At 36.3% G+C, this 18,318-nt stretch overlaps 1 protein-coding gene across 1 annotated transcript in view; it reads right to left on the bottom strand.

The window, feature by feature from the left end:
• Positions 1–18,318, bottom strand: part of LOC145276810 (uncharacterized) — a 468,903-nt gene that overhangs the window by 214,266 nt on the left and 236,319 nt on the right. Inside the window, exon 2 of the mRNA XM_080128136.1 lies at positions 8,865–8,932. The gene's annotated coding sequence lies outside the window, so the exon portion shown is untranslated. The remainder of the gene's footprint in view (positions 1–8,864; positions 8,933–18,318) is intronic.

The following is an 18,318-nucleotide window of genomic DNA, read 5'->3' on the forward strand; positions in this document are numbered from 1 at the left end:
GTATATATATGCATATATATTTATATATATATATATATATATATATATTAATATAAAGCTGAATGTCTGTGTGTGTGTGTGTGTGTGCGTGTGTGTGTGTGTGTCTGGTCACGAATAGGCTCCTATATGGTTGACTATTTTAAAAAACTGATTACATATAATGATAGAAGATGTATCGAGACACAGGAATGGGCATGTTTGATCTGGCAGTACAGTGGTTCATTAAAATTGTGGGGTCTGCGTTCGCACCTGGTCCACAAAGTATGAAAATAAAAAAATTAATAAATTAAAAAAAAACGTTTACAAGTGTTTTTGATATAGATATACATAATAATACTTTGATAAGTATGTTTTAACTTAAAGAGGGATCGTATAATAAAATTGTGGGGTCTGCGTTCGCGCCTGGCCTCCATAGAATGGAAATAGGCACAAACTTTAATAAAGACTTTTCATATCTATCTGCGTAGGTATACTTTGATAATTATGTTTCAGTTTGAAGAAATGTGGTATAATAAAATTATGGGGTGTTCATTCGCGCCTGACCTCCATAGAATGGAAATATGTCACAAAGTTTAACAAGGTTTTTTAATATAGATCCACAGAATATTGTGATAAGTGTTTCAGTGTGAACAGGTATGGTATAATAAATGATGGGGTTTATCTATTTTATTTTTACTTTCATCATATTTTGCTTTGGTTTTGATACCCCCAAATTCGAAGCTATCTCATTACAACTCTTCCTTTTCATAACCTATTATACTTTCATAAATCAGAGTCCATTTTCTGTAGGCTGTTTTTGAACCCAGTTAACGACGGGTATTTTTGCTAGTACATATACATATATATATATATATATATATATATATATATATATATATATATATATATATATACTAGCAGTTCCGCCCGGCTTTGTTCGGCCCTATGTACTGTTCATAACTTTATGTGCATATGTCTATATTAAAAAGTGTGAATATGTACGGTAATGCCTTTCTATATAATAGACTTCCTTAACTACCATAGAGAAATATTGGTAAAGACTGCAGACATCAATTTAATTTTGACCCCAATTTTGACCCCTTAACATTTATCGTTTTGGGCTCAAATTCAATTAAAATGTTTGACCCATGGCCAAGTAACCTACATCTAAAATTTCAAGTGTTTAGACCCAAAATTGGTGGAGGAGTTTGGTAGAAGTCTACAAAGGTCAAATCTGTAAACTTTGACCTCTTGCCAGCCAAATTTTCACCCAAAAATTGATTAAAAAGCTTGCTGCATGTCTGAATACCCTTTATGTAAAATTTCAAATGTTTAGACCCAAAATTGGCTGAATAGTTTACTAGAGATCGCAAAGGTAAAATCTTTTGAACTTTAATCCCTTGGAAGCCAAATTTTCAGCAAAAACTAAAAATTAAAAGCTTGTCCTATGACTGATTACACTTTATGTAAAATTTCAAATGTTTAGACTAAAAATTGGCTGAGTAATTTGGTAGAGACCATAGAAGTCAATTTTTTTAAAACTTGGACCCCAATTATGACCCATTAAGAGTTATTATTTTGGACTCAAATCAAATTATAAAGTTACACAAATGTCCAAGTAACATATATCTAAAATTTGAAGTGTTTAGACCCAAAATTGGCGGAGGAGTTTGGTAGAGTTCTCAAAGGTCAAATTGTTGAACTTTAACCCCTTAACAGCCAAATTTCTGGCCGAAAACCAATTAAAAAGATTTTCCCCAATCTTACTACCCCTTATTTCAAAGCTCGAGTCTGTAGACTGAAAATTGACAGAGTTATTGTGTAGGGAAATGTACACAGACAAGTAGACAGACAGACAGACAGACAGACATATATATGTATATATATGTACTTTTCTATGTATCTAATTTTGTAGATATGTAGATATATATATATATATTTATATATATATTTCTATGGAAATATATTTTATTTCCTTATAATATATATACCAATCCTTATTTAAGAAGCTCAATGTAATTACAGAGCAATATAATGAATGAATGACAAACGTCTATATTCCAAACGCCTTGATGTTGACGAGCTTATAATTTATTCCTTTAATTCAGTTTACATTTACAATTCTGGACAGTATCTGTTACTTAGCGCAAAATCAATTACTTTATTATATCAACTCGTGAATCTATTTTGCCCTTAACTCATCAGAAGAAATAGCAACGATCAATCTGTCAAAAGAAAATAAAGTGCGTTTTGACATGATTAAAATCCGAAAATTGGAAGAGAAGCTGTAAATACCTTATAATATGTTTCCATTACGCCATTTTGAATTTCAGCTTCTCTTCCAATTTTCGGATTTTAATCATGTCAAAACGCACTTTATTTTCCTTTTGATGGATTGATTGTTGCTATTTCTTCTGATGAGATAAGAGCATAATAGATTCACTAGTTGATATAATTAAGTGATTGATTTTTCCGTTACAAAACAGATATTGTCAAGAATTGTAAATGTCAACCGAATTAAAGGTTAGTTGGTTGTTTTTGTTTTACGGCATATCAACCTTTTTCAGGTTATTTAATGCCGAATCTAGTTATTTTGAGGAACGATTTTTAATGGAGTATATTTGTTTTTTAAGTCGGATTCTATTTAACCCATAGTTGGGACCCTAACAGGTGCTACCACTCCGGGTCAGAGTTGATCTGGGAGCAATGGCAGTTAAAGGGTGGCTCCACACTCCCTAAGGCCTGCAAGGTGGGGCCTCACCATCGGATATAGTTTTAGGTCATATCCAGGACCATCCGAATTAAAGGAATAAATTATAAAATGGTCAACATCATGAACTTTGGTATATAGACTTTTGTCATTCATTCACTACATTATGTACATATATATATATATATATATATATATATATATATATATATATATATATATATATATATATATATATATATACTAATAATTCAGATGCATACAAATGCATAGCTGTACAGTGCACGTCTGTCACTGCCTGCTATTCATGAGGCCTAAAAATTGATGAAATTATTCAGTGGAGTAAATTGCTTTTATCAATACAATACAAGCCGGTAATTATTTGAGCTGAAAAAGATATGAAAATGGACATAAGCGGCTGATGTGATCAGAACCACCGTCCTCTATTCAAGCCATCTCAACTCTGTAAAGGTCTATAGATAGGCATGGGGGGGGGGGCTGTGTTGATCTAGGGGGAAAAAAACTGATAATCATCTATGATGTTCGCAGACAGTGTTTCCCCTCGTCCATCAGTTCATTTGTAGAGTATACCTCATACCCACAAGTGGGGGATGCCCTTTTCTCTACCCTGCAACCTCTCTCCCACAGAAGAGACGTTGCGAGCCTGTCCTTGTTTTATCGTTATTTCCATGGCAGATGCTCGTCTGAACTCCAATCTCTGGTCCCCCCTCGCTAATCTTTCACGAAAAACACCCGTCTAGCTGAATCCACTGTGAAAAATTTCCCCCACTCTATATCTGTGCCTAAATCAAAACGCGGATTCCATGAACAAAGCTTCTTTCTTAGAACTGCACGCCTGTGGAACTCTGTTCCGTCTGCCTGCTTCCCTCCGGACTACAACTTGGATGTCTTCAAGTCCAATGTTAACAAATTCCTAATGAACCGCCCCCTTAAGTAAACACTTCAGCAAATCTCCTCACTAACTTAATGTACTTGCAATAACCCTTATCCCTGAGTGGCTTCCGGGCCTTGATAAGTGGTGATCACCGTGTAAAAAAAAAAAAAAATGTATCCTCTTTTTATTCTACCTTTAAAATCCCAATAAGATAAAGTCATTTGGATTCCGTGGAGCAAAAAGAAATGTTTAGATTTTGTTTTTTTCAACTTTATTGAACGTTTATCACCGCATGGAACATTTAAACTGTGACTTACATATTACTGTCTGTACTAAATACTAAATAAGGCATTGATTTTAATTCCTCCACCCCCGAAACAAGCATACCAAAAGCCAAATGTAATGCATTAATTGGCTCTAGAATTATCGGAGTCATTTTCTTTGTACTGATATCCGAATTATCTCCCTTGGATTATTTCTAGTAAGCGTCAATATGGTGACAAGATCAGGATGAAACAATAGAGTAACGAGATAAGAATGTTACATTAGGGTAACGACATTAGAATGTAACATTAGAGTAACGAGATATGGGCTGAAGCTTGGTAGACAATGAAGGATCTATTAGATTAAAGACTATTTTTTTTTAATCCTGTCTAAAAAGGAGTAAATTTGTCCAGGAGAGAGAGGCTAGTGATTGGCAATCAATTACTACATAGTTCAGTGTTAGTTTAGACTTGTACGACATGATCATGTTTGACACACCGGTTCCGATCAGGTCACTGAAGTTAAGCAATGATGAACCTGGCCAGTACCATATAGGTGACTATTTGGGACTTCTAGGTGCTGTATGTGCTCTCCTCCGCTTATCTCGGCATTGTTTCCAGCCGTCCTAGACTTCTCCTTGCCACTGGACTCAAACAGTGCCGATTCAATTACATGCGCAGCTGGCCCTACAGGGGGCATTCTTTGTCTTTAGAGACTGAACGGAGGCATCGAAGACTCGGTTAGGGTTATGGTTAGAGTTTAACAGAAAACACTTGTTCTCTGTATAGCTTTCCTTGTAGCAGACGAAGGAGTTGTAGAATAGAACGATAAAATCTCATTCTAATATTTAAAACAATTTATTGAGTCGTCTTTGTTTACATATACATAAGAGTGGCAGAAAAAGGGTGTCAATACTGAAATATGCTCATATGTATGGATGAAGATAAAATGTGTTGGCAAAGAAACGACACGTTTGTATGGAAAAGAAAAGAATTCATATATGAAGGGTTGAATGAATTTACTGTTTATAAAGAAGAAAAAGAAAGAGTTTATAGGACGCGTTCGGTCTAAGAACGATGTAAGTGCCACTTGATATTTTAAAAAATAAACAGTTTACAAAATAAAATACATAAAAAAAAATAAATGTTCGGAGCATAATGATACTTCTTTGAGCCTTTAAATGGGGTTCAATAATCATGTGGTGGAAGAAATTTATTAATTATTTAAATACAAAGACGATCTTACAATACCATACTACCATAATGTAGAAATTTAACCAGATATAGTTATAAACCATATGGAGGTCAGTACAGTGAATTAATATAGAACAGAAAAACATTTTATATTGAAGATATTGATATGTCTATGTTAAATTAAATTACATAAATATACAAAAATATTTGCTGCGATAATATCTAATGTATTTATGGTACTTATGTTTCATAGTCTAAAATGTCATCTTCGTCAGAGTCTTTATCATTTTGATTGGCTCTTCGATTTTGTTCTGCTTTTCCAAGCACATTTTTGTAATAATCACTGTGAATGTTTGCCATTAATTCAGTCCCAAAATTTGAGGTTTTTTAATTTTCTCATCCGGTAAGGATAGAATTTGAGAATACTCTGGAAAAAATCAAAACAAATGACGCATGTTTCACAGATGGAAAGAAAGTCTCTTTAATGTTAGGCATATTATTGTAGACCCGTGCTAGAGGTCACAAATGAAAGAAACCACAAGTAGTGTAAAGTGTATAAGATATATGTATTTATCATAAAGAATACAGGAGCCACTAAAGTTGTATGAGAGGAACGTGTTCGTAGCATGCGGTTAAATATGGTATGAATGTCTCCCCTTAGTCTCTGAAACCAGTGGTATTCCTAGGACTAGTTGATTCCACTTAGTTCTCAAATAGGGGTGATTTGTACCCCACAACACATACGGAGGAAGAAAGGAGAGTTCTTTGTAGCTGTGGTAGCAGAACGAGATCTTGCCATGAATGTTTTGCAAGAAGGAATCATCAATTGGAACTCAATCAAGCACCATCCATAGAAATAACCATAGAGTAGAGAAAGACCAGCAATGAATCTTCTGTGATGACTAGAATACAGGAGTGATAACGTCCCACTAGATTTCAAACTCAATTTTGCTCTCTCTCAAGATCAGAAATAGTGCTCTGAGTGGCATATCCTTAGATGCGTCAGCAATAATCCATCTAATGATGTATCTGACGCTTGTATAGGTAGAGAAATGCGTTGGGAGTCAGGTATTTTCTGGAGTGATAGAATGATCCAAACATCCTTTCAGCAACCTTACCAACAGATTGGATGTAAGTCTTTCAGTTTAGATCAGGAGTGATAATCAGTCATAGGAGCTTAAGAAAACAATCGACTTCCACCAGGAGAGCACAATTTATTTTAACTGGGGCAAAGACGGAAATGAGACAGGTCACTTATTTCTTCATTGCACCACATGCTACAATTCAGGAAAAAGAGAAAATCAGAAAGATACTAATCATCAATGCTCTTCAAAGTGTTGCCATAGACAGTTGTGTCTTTTGCACAGATGTCAACAACTTGATCTCAGAATATGATTTTGAAGATCATTAAAGGGTCGAGTTGAGTTTGTCTAACAATTATGCAATAGAATAAAAAAACAAAAAAAACAAACAATAGGCAATAAAACAAACTATAACACACAAAACAAAACAACAATAAAGTTGGGGATAACCTGAACATAATTTAACATCAATATAAATTTCATTGTTCACAAGTAAAAGCCAACTATTTGAAGGCGAAGATATTAAACAACAATTAGGGACGGGCCAGGAAAGTGAAATAATTTTTTAAAACCAAAAATAATTTTACCCCCCCCCCAAAAAAAAGAGATCCAACAAAAATCAGAGAATTTTTCAATTTAATAAAATTTTCAATATTGCTGTGATTTTGTGTTTTTTAAGTATGAAACAGAGATTTTGAATATTTCTGAATTTTTGAGATAAGAATTGATAATTTGAATTATTTGGATTAATCAGACTCGATGACTCTGTTCAGTCTTGAAAGACAAAGGATACCCCCTGTAGGGGCAGCTGCCCATGTAATTGTGTTGCAAGGGTTGTGCAATCCCAACAACATCTCTCTTGAATCGACACTGCTTGAGTCCAGTGTCAAGGAGAAATTCAGGACGACTGGAAACAATGCGAAGATTAGCGGAGAGCACATACATCACCTGGTAGTCCCAAATGGTCACCCATCTGGTACTAACCAGGCTCATTGTTGCTTAGCTTCAGTGATCTGATTGGAAACAGTGTGTCAAACGTGATTAATTATTCAGACTACTGTTTTCATTTTAAGTGCTATTCTCACAACGTTTTAGCTGATGTAACTTCCGACCTTCTTCAAGTGTATCTTGTCGAATGTTCTATTTAATGTAGGTATCTGCACGAAATTTCGAACGAAATTCTTTATTTAATCGATAGGAGTAAGGCAGGGTATATGGTATAATCACTTCTGACACACCGGTTTCCATCAGATCATCGAAGTTAAGCAACGATGGGCCTGGCCAGTATCAGATGGATGACCATTCGGGACTTCTAGGTGCTGTATGCGCTCTCCGCTTATCTTGGCATTGTTTCCAGTCGTTCTGGACTTCTCCTTGCCACTGGACTCAAGCAGTGCCGATTCAGGAGAGGTGAGGTTTGGGATTGCACAACCCTTGCTACACAATTACATGCATAGCTGCCTATACAGGGGGTATCCTTTGTCTTTCGAGATTGAATGGAGTGGGATTCTCTTGTTCCATCAGCCATGACTGTTTGTTCCAAATCTGAAATAATTCGCTACTGTATTCTTAGTATTGTTTGTACTGAAGATTGGAACTTCAACATCTAGAAGAGTGTCGCTTGGAACAGTAATTTATCCGTTATGCCATAGATACTTCCATATACTTCTACCTGGTCATGGCTGACAGAACGAGAGCATACTGCCCTTCTATGGATTAAATAAACGGTTCCATTCGAAATTTCATGCAAAGTTGGACAAGATAACCTGAAGGTCAGAGGTTACATTGGCTGAAACGATGTGAAAATAACATTCAAAATGAGAACAGTATTCCGAATAATCCAAATTATCAATCCTCATTGTCGAAAATTCAGAAACAAGGTTATTCTCCACTGGATAAAATACAACTCAAACAAAAGTTGCAGCTCACGAACTAACTTTAATTTCTTTTCTACTATTAAAAAAAGAGTTACTTCCCTTCCTGATAAATCTCTTTTTCACTCATCCCATCTGCTCTAAATAAGGCTCTGTTTGATTGGCCAAAGGTTGGAAAAACCTTACTTGCTGATCTGACGTTTATTCAACAAAAGAGGGCGGTAAACGGATTTTCATATCTGACTCAACAAAATAGGTTGCCGTGATTGATCGAGAAGCGGCAACCTTTAGCCAATCAAACAAGGCCTTACTTAGAGTAGATGAGAGAAAAGGAGATTTATCAGGAAGGAAAGTAACTTATTTTTTTTTCTTTTACTCTTTTTTTTATACTACACCTAACGGTGTAGGTCTCTCCAATAACTATATTATTATTATTATTATTATTATTATTATTTATTTTTATTTTTTTTATAGAAGGGCACTCTTTGCCTTTTGTTTCAGGTCTGTTTTGTTGCAGGATATTATAGGAGTTTATTTTAGTCTGTGTAAGGAACACCTCTGTAAATTCTTCGATTTTTTTTATAGATTTGTTAAAAAATCAGAAATATTCAATATTTGGTTAAAACAACAACCACAAAAAAAAAACAAAACAAAAAAAAAAACAAACAAAGAAAAACAACAACAAATAACTTTCACTTTCATTGTCCGTCCCTCCAATTGGTACATGCAGACTTTCTCCAAAGCGCAATGATCCAATACACACTGTTTCATGAATACGCAAGAATAATCTCCAAAACAATAAATTTTCGCAACAAACTCAAGACACACTGATCATCAACAATAGCGGATAAATGATGTAATACAAACCGGATGTAGGAACGGAAAACGATTAGGACAAACTATTATGGGATGTCCTGTTCCATATCTACAGATACCTGGAACATAACAAACCAATAATAATTAATGTTTAATGGAGACTTCAATTAAAACAGATCCACTTAATCTTCAATATAAAATCTTTATCAAAATTATGCGATTTAATTCTTCAATGAAAATATTGGATTATTTCAATTCTTCAGATTCATGTTCTCATCTTGAGTGTTATTTTCACAACGTTTCGGCCGATGTAACCTCCGACATTCTTCAGATGTATCTTGTCGAACTCAAGAATCTTTCTGTTGAACTCAGGAATCTGTGTACAGAATTTCAGACACAACTCTTTATTTAATCCATGGGGATAGCATGCTCTCGTTCCATCAGCGATGACTGGGTAGAAGTTTTTAGTAATTCACAATTCGATTCTTAGTATCGCCTGCACTGAAAATTGGAACTTCAACCTCCAGAAGAGTGTCACTTAGAAATGAATTTTACTTAGTACTTTATCCGTTATGTTACGGGTCCTTATCAATATCAAATTCTGTGCCTAAACCTAAACGTAGATTCCATGAATAAAGCTTCTTTCTTAGAACTGCACGCCTGTGGAACTCTGTTCCATTCTCCTGCTTTCCAAATTACTACAGTATGGTTATCTTCAAGTCCAACATGAACAAATTCTTGATAAGCCATCCCCTTAAGTAATCCAATTTACCAAAATTCCACTGCTAACGATGACTACGACATATTCCCTTTGACCACTGTGCACCCATTAACCTTTATCCTCGAGTGGCCCCTAGGCCTTGGTAAGTAGTGACTCCTTTGTAAAAAAAAAAAAGATCTAAATTAATACAAAAATAGAAATGACCCGTAAAAAATAAACTATATCAGTCTGCAAAGATCTATGGCATAATGGATAAAGTGCTATGTATCAGTTCTAAGTGACACTTTGTAATTGAATTAGTATCGCTTGCATTGGTGATTGAACCTTCAACCTCCAGAAGACTGACACTTGAAACTAATTATTACATTAGCACTTTATTATCTGCTATGCCACAGGTTCTTGCAGATAATACTAGTGATAAGTAATAATCAGTTCTAAGTCACAGATTTTCGAGTTCAACAGAAATATTCTCGAGTTCGACAATATACACCTGAAAAAGATCGAAGGTTACATCAACTGAAACGTTGTGAGAATAACATTCAAGTTTGAATAATGCAAATTATATGATAGATGTGCGTGTTTCGGCTTCTTGTGAAACAAGTGGTTGTCATTTTACATGTGTTATCTTGGAAAACACCTGGTCCGAAGAAAAAAGAGGATACTCATTAAGAGACGGTTGAATTTACATAGGTTTCTCCATTCATTTGATGGCACTTTTCCACATTAGGTGTTGGTTGTACATTGGCATTGTACGAAATGGATTTCTGCGTCAAATTCTACTACGATGAAATGGATTACTGTGTCAAATTCTACTACGATGAAGTGGATTTCTGAATCAAATTCTACTACGATGAGATGGATTTCTGCGTCAAATTCTGCTACAATGAAATGGATTTCTGCGTCAAATTCTACTCCGATGAAATGGATTTCTGCGTCAAATTCTACTCTGATTAAACGGATTTCTGCGTCAAATTCTACTCCGATGAGATGGATTTCTGTGTCAAATTCTACTCCGATGAAATGGATTTCTGCATCCAATTCTACTCCGATGAAATGGATTTCTGCGTCCAATTCTACTACGATGAAATGGATTTCTGCGTCCAATTCTACTACGATGAAATGGATTTCTGCGTCCAATTCTACTCCGATGAAATGGATTTCTGCATCAAATTTTACTTTTCTGTCTGAGTCACTACAAGATTTCTTTGGCCAACATTTTCTTCGGTTACCCTCAACTTAGATGTGTGCACATTTATTTATTCAATCAAAACTTTGCTGAATATGTTCATACCATCGGAGGCGGTTACAAAGTAAGGCTGACTTAAGTTTGGACATATTCAGACTTAACAGTGGGAAGTCAGACATATCTCTGCCGACTTACATTTATTCTCACTAAGAAGGTTTGACAAGAACCAACATAATAAGGACACATTAAACATCATACATGATACACAATGACCGAAACGTGATGAAAATAACAACCAAGATTAGAGTAGTAACCTGAATAATTCAAATAATCTATAAACTGTTAAAAAGTTCTTGTTTCCTTAGCGTTTGTTTGTATGCAAATAAAAACATATGATTGGTTGATAAGAAAGAATAGGCAGAGTACACATTACTAAGGCAGTAGTTTTTATGATGTTAACGTCCGACGTAATTAAGTCTCACGTAAATCTTCAGAATCTTTTTTTTTTAACTGGATACATGTTTTATATTATTGTTTTTAGCTAGGAGCAAAGTATAGTATCTGTTCATATGCTATACTTAAACTTTTCTTTCCTCAGTCAGTGAAAGAGAAATCCTTCTAAATGTCGGCAATTCTTATTTTTGCTCCAATCCAGGGTTTCCCTTTGTGAGGAGTTGGATTTTCCCCATTCTAACTCTCCCCTGTGGGGAGGTAAATAAACAGGAACATACTATAAAAAGACATTCCATACACATTTATTTTTTAGTTAAGTGACCATTTTTTTTGATGACCCTAAAAAAAGTGGATATAAAAAGTATTTTGCATTAGTTCAAAGCAAAATATTTTTGCTTAGAATCATGGTTGCTAATAGTTTGCCAATAAAGACAATCTGTAAACACATTCATCCTAGTTACTTACGCTCTGATGCCAATATATGTAGCTTATTTTTATCCATGAATTTTTTTTTTTTTACATAGGCAACACCACTTATCAAGGCTCGAGGATAAGGGTTAAGAGTGTACAGTAGTCAAAAGGACAATATAGTAATCGATAGTAATGGAAGTTTGGTAAATTTGTTAACTTAACTGTAATGGCTCATCAAAAACTTGTTTATGTTGGACTTGAAGACAATCATATTATAGACAGCTGGAAAGCAGGAAAACAGAAGACAGTTCCACAGGCGTGCACTTCTAAGAAAGAAGCTTTGATCATGGAATCTACGTTTAGGTTTAGGTACAGATAAACAGTGGTGGGAATTATTGATAGTGTTTTCAGCGAGACGAGTGTTTCTTGTGAAAGTTTGGCGAGGGGGGGGGCCATAGATTGGAACTCAGTCGAACACTTTCCATGAAAATAACGATACAGCAGAGACAAACTCGCAACATCTCTTCTGTGAGATAGAGGTTGTAGCGAAGAGAAAAGGACATCTCCCACGAGGCCACAAAGTCTATTCTGAACCTTATCAAGGCAGGACATGTCCTTTCTAGCAGCTCCTGCCCAGATGTGGCAACAGTATTCCATCCTTGGACGTACCTGGCTCTTATAAAGATAGAGAATTGCATCAGCAGTGAGATATCTACTGGATCGATAGAAGGATCCGACCATTCTTCCAGCAACTTACTCATGACGCACAGGAGACTTATTGGCCTGTACTGAGAGAGGGATGAACAATCACCTGAATTCTTAAATACAGGGCATACTGATGAGATTTTCCAGGTGGATGGGAAGCAATTCTCCTTAAGACAACGTTTAAACAGTTTTGTAAGTATGGGCACTAGTTCTTTTTGAAGTTTTTTGAGTACTATAATTGGAATACCGTCAGGACCGGTTGCTTTACTGGAGTCAAGGTTTTTGATTAGCTTTGGACTTGAAGTCAGCTGAAAGCAGGAAAATGGAAGACAATTCCACAGGCGTGCAGTTCTAAGAAAAAAGCTTTGTTCATGGAATCTACGTTTAGGTGTAGGCACAGATAAAGAGTGGGGGGAATTATTCATCGTGTTTTCAGCTAGATGGGTGTTTCTTGTGAAAGTTTGGCGAGGGGAGCATAGATTGAAGCTCAGTTGAGCACTTTCCATGAAAATAATGATAAAGCAGAGACAAACTCGCAACATCTCTTCTGTGAGATAGAGGCTGCAGAGAAGAGAAAAGGACATATCCTACGTGACTACAAAATCTATTTTGAACTCTATCAAGGCAGGACAATTTCATAAATATTTTTTTTACTCGCTATAAAGCAGTAGGTAAACATGGAAACTTATATATCCATGTGCTATATCAACCTTGTGCAAAAAGCGGGTATAAACTAGTGCAAATTATTTATATTAAATATGTAGTCCAATATGTAGGAAATTTTCAATAAATTATGGTGAAATAATAACGGTGCATAAATCGTATGTAGCATAGTAAGGAAGCAACACAGTGACTTTGAGTTACATGAGAGGAGATGAATAGGAGCGAGTGAAAAAGTTTGTTACTATTTGTTATGATACATATTTGGGAGAAGCAGATAAATCGGAATTAATGTAATAATTTTATTAAATTATTAAGAATTGCTGTAAGTGATCGATTTATCATAAGAAGCTGTCAGTTATTTTCCTATAATGACTGAAGTTTCATGGGAAAAATCGACACTATTTTATTATATAGAAAGAAGATTTACTGATTTGTACATGAGAATATAAGTTATTTTTGAAGTAATGACATTGTAAGTAAGCAAATCGTTTTGGAGCCAGATTGTAGCTGATAAGCCGAGCCGCCCGGAAGAGAATTTTAAAATCAAATAATTAGTTTACGTATACTGAAAGTGAATATCCGCCGTATAAGTGATCTGTCGGATCACACGGACGCAAATGAATTAATTAGTAGAGATTAGTTCACCAAACTTAAAACAAAAATCAAATAAAACAAATAATAGAAACGAATGGTGTAAACGGCGCCATAGAAATTAAAATAATTACATTGTAATTATATAATTAATTATGATTTGGCTTAAGGTGAGATGAAATCTCATTGAGAAAGGTCAATAGGTGTGTGGTGATATAAATATATGTGTATGCATATGTGTGTGTTGCGGTGTGCATGCGTAGTAGCGGTGGGGTTGATTGGTTAAAGTAATAAATGAGTTTGATTTTGAGATGCGGCGGCGGCAATATGTGTGCGTGGTGATGTGTCCCTGTTTGCTTGTCTCTGTTGGAGGGAACATTTCGACACAAAGACGTGTTTAATGTGGAAAAAATACAGCCCCCTTTCAAAATAAATAAAAATAAAAATAAAAATGAATAAAATAATAAAAAAGGCATCGATTTAATATTTTTCCCTAATGCGTCAACATTAATAGAAGGGGATGATTTTGGACAGAGTTAGACACAAGGTCGGTTTTTAATGTGGGGAAAATCCAACCAAAAAGGCATCCTGGGTTGGACAACAATAAAAATCACCTCATTCTAGAAAGATTTCTCCTTCATTTGTTATATACTGGGTGATATGGCCGTGACGTCTATTTTGTTAGCACCGTCTATATTCTAGCCATCCGAGATTTTTGAATATCTCGATAGATAGAGAGATAGTTTGTTTGTGCATATATGCATATGTTGTTGTAACTCGTCTAGTGAATGGAATCACCGCTGTTCATCTATCTATGAATAACGAGACGCTTTGTTATAAAACAATTTGATTTATTTAATAACAACATATACACATCAATACGGCGGTGAAGGAAAGAGAGTGTGGCGGGAAGGGTGTGGTTGTGACCGTGACAGGCAGTTGAGCGTCGTCTGTCCTTCTCTGCTGTCACCTCTCTCTCTCTCTCTCTCTCTCTCTGTAACACATTGACCGAAGATAGAAAAGATTAGGTGTAGTATAAAACAGATACTTCACTTCGCTTCTAGCTAGAAGGCCAACGTTACGTTCGTCTTTATCAACCTCTTAAGATAAACCTATATAAGGTCAATAGGTTTTAATCCATCTCTGGGAATTCTCCTTGTCAAAGTGGATACTGGCATGAACTGACGACCTGGAGTATCAAGTTCGAATTTTTTTTTTTTTTTTTTTTTACATAGGAATCACCACATTATCAAGGCCCAGAGGCCACTCAAGGATAAGGGTTAAAGAGTGTACAGTAGAAATTGGTCAATGTAGTAATAATTAGTAATGAAAATTTGGTAAATTTGATAACTTATATGGAACGGCTCATCAAGAACTTATTAACTTTAGACTTGAACACAACCATAAAAAAAAGAAAGCAGGAAAACGGAAGACAATTCCACAGGCGTGCAGTTCTAAAAAAGAAGCTTTGTTCATGGAATCTACGTTTAGTTTTAGGTACAGATAAAGAGTGGGGGAAATTATTGATAGTGTTTACAGCTAGACGAGTGTTTCTTGTGAAAGTTTGGCGAGGGGGGACCATAGATTGAAGCTCAGTTGAACACTTTCCATGAAAATAACGATACATCAGAGACAAACTCGCAACATCTCTTCTGTGAGATAGAGGTTGCAGGGAGGAGAAAAGGACATCTCCTACGAGGCTACGAAGTCTATTTTGAACTCTATCAAGGCAGGACAAGTCCTTTCTAGCAGCTCCTGCCCAGATGTGGCAACAGTATTCCATCCTTGGACGTACCTGGCTCTTATATAGATAGAGAATAGCATCAGCAGTGAGATATCTACCGGATCGATAGAAAGATCCCACCATTTTTCCAGCGGCCTTGGCAACAGATTTGATATACGTGTTCCATTTAAGATCAGGAGTAATGGTCAAACCCAGAAGCTTGTCAAAACTTGAGGCCTCCTGAAGACGAGAGCCATTCATTTCAATTGATGACAAATGTGGATTAGAATGTTGATGATGTAAAGAGAGAAGCTTGGTTTTAGATGCATTAAAAGTAACCAGCCACTCCTTTCCCCATTGTACTACGTGCTCAAGATCAGAGGAGAGAGAATTGGAGAGAACTTGGTCGTTTACTGTCTTAGATGTGGTACCATAAATGGTAGTGTCGTCAGCATAAATGTCAACAAATGATGTAAGGATATGATTTGGAAGATCATTAATGTAGATCAGGAAAAGAGTTGGACCCAGGATGGATCCCTGAGGGACACCGGCATTAATACTGTGAGCTTCTGATTTTTGCCCCTCAACTACTACTCTTATGAACCTATCAGAAAGAAATGATTTAATAATTGAGAAGACTTTTCCAGCTATACCATAGCTAGCGATCTTATGAAGTAAACCTTTATGCCATACCCTATCAAAGGCTTTAGATATGTCAAGAGCAATTGCCCTAGAAAGATTGCCACCGTCGAGAGATTTGCTAATCCTATGCGATATAACTGTAAGGACATCTGCTGTAGATCTAGCAGAACGGAAACCATATTGAGTGTCACTAAGAAGGTTATTTTTGTTGAGATGGTTGATTACTTCTGTATTTAACACAGATTCTAGCAACTTACTCATGACGCACAGGAGACTTATTGGCCTGTACTGAGAGGGGGATGAGCGATCACCTGAATTCTTAAATACAGGGCATACTGATGAGATTTTCCAGGGAGATGGGAAACTATTCTCCTTAAGACAACGTTTAAACAGTTTTGTAAGTATGGGCGCTAGTTCAGGTTGAAGTTTTTTGAGTACTATAATTGGAATACCGTCAGGGCCAGTTGCTTTACTCGAATCAAGGTTTTTGATTAGCTTCGCAACATCACGTACAGATATACGAATATCACATAGCGTGTTTTCTGATACAGGAGGAAATATTGGGGGTTGGCGGTCTTGGTCACAAAGGGTAGAATTAGCTGCAAAGTTCTTGACAAAGAGTTTGGCTTTGTCTGATGCTGACGAGATTACCTCAGGTCCATTGATAATAGTTGGGATGGAGCACACGCTTCTGTTCAGGATTCTGTTTGCTATTTGCCAAAACTGGTGGGAACCAAGCCGCTGCTCAGCTACTTTGGACTTAACAGATTGAGCATACAACTCTCTTGCGTTCCTTATTACTTTCTTACAATGGTTGCTGGCAGTCCTGAAAACGGCTTTAGTTTCCATACATCTATTACGTTTGAAGCAGTGGAAAAAGTGATTTCTGTGCGCAATGGCAGCAGCACATTCTGGAGAGAACCATGGCTGGCTGTTAGGTTTTTGCTGAAACTTTTTAGAGGGTATGAAATGGTCAATACCTACAATTAACCATTCAGTCAGGTCTAATACTATAGAGGACACATCCTTTTTAAACATGGAATGCAGAGGTAGATCAGATATAAATGTACGGAAGCTATCCCAGTCAGCCTTAGTGTATCGATATACTGTACGATGAAGAGGTACGTTTGGGGACTTATTACATTTCATTTTTATCTTAATTGATACAACAGAGTGGTCGGAAGATCCAAGAGGCGACAGAACAGAAACTGAACATAGTTCAGGGCAAGTTGTGAGAAAAAGGTCTAGTAGGCTCGCATACTGGCCGTCATTATCGGGCACACGGGTAGGTTCCTGAACAATCTGAGTGAGGTCATAGGCAATGGAGAAATCATGACAGAACCTCCCCTCATCATCGGTCTTGTTTGAGTGGGTCAACCATTCGACGTTGTGAACATTGAAGTCTCCACATACGTGAATGTTAGCTGAAGGATAAGTAGAAAGGACTTGGTCAATTTTCTCAGATATGCTTTGAAAGATAGTAACTCCGCTGTTGTGGGGGCGATAGAGAGTAAATATAAATGCAGTAGTGTGAGCTAAAGCAACCCGGAAGCACATATAGGGTAAGTTAGGATCTTCCCTGGAGATGTCCCTCCCACATGGAAAGCTATCTTTAATATAGGCACATATTCCATGCCCATGGCGATCTTGGGGGTCTGATTTAGAAGTTAAGTCAGAGTATCCTGTAATTGCAAACTCATCTAGGGAAATAGCCTGTCCAATGCCAGTTTCACTTAAAAATAAAAGGTCTGGTTTAGTCTCCTGTAATTGGGTTTCAACCTCTGGAAGGTTAGAACGAAGACCCCTGATGTTGGAGAAGGAGACATGGTAGTAGGGGTCTACGTTGGAAGTTGGAGAACCGGGTTTAATCGTGTATTTTTTCTTGAAACTTGTCATGATGAAATTTTGGAATTTGTGGACTAGGTCGTCAGATTTACTTAGAGCAGGACAGAGAGGGGAAACTAAGAGAGAAAAAGAAACGAAGAATTTTTTTTTTTTTTTTTTTTGTAGCACATGATAAGGTAAAGCCGTAACAATTACCCACTAGTATGGCATCGAGAGGGAATCTTGTCGATTCCATAGTAACGCTTTCACTTATGGGTGTTGGCAACCTTCATGTGATCTCTCTGGTAAGTATCTGCTTCTAAAAAGAATCGGGGTAACCAATGCCAACAAGTCAACCAGAAAAATCGTGCAATGCTGGTTCATACAAAAAGAAGGAGAATCCCTTTATTCTTCTAGTTGTGTTTGACCTTAGTGACATTTTATTTGAACCTAACTTATATTGATCAGTGTTAGCTGTTTATGTGGATTGGTTCCTGCACTCTAAGGCTTTTCTTAAAATAACCATTTTTTTCACCAGAACGATTATTTATGTGACATCAATAATCCTATATTTTTTTGATTTGGT

Source organism: Euprymna scolopes, chromosome 5 (genome assembly GCF_053919585.1).
Source record: "Euprymna scolopes isolate OS-2025 chromosome 5, ASM5391958v1, whole genome shotgun sequence".
NCBI classification, from domain to species: Eukaryota; Metazoa; Mollusca; class Cephalopoda; order Sepiida; family Sepiolidae; genus Euprymna; species Euprymna scolopes.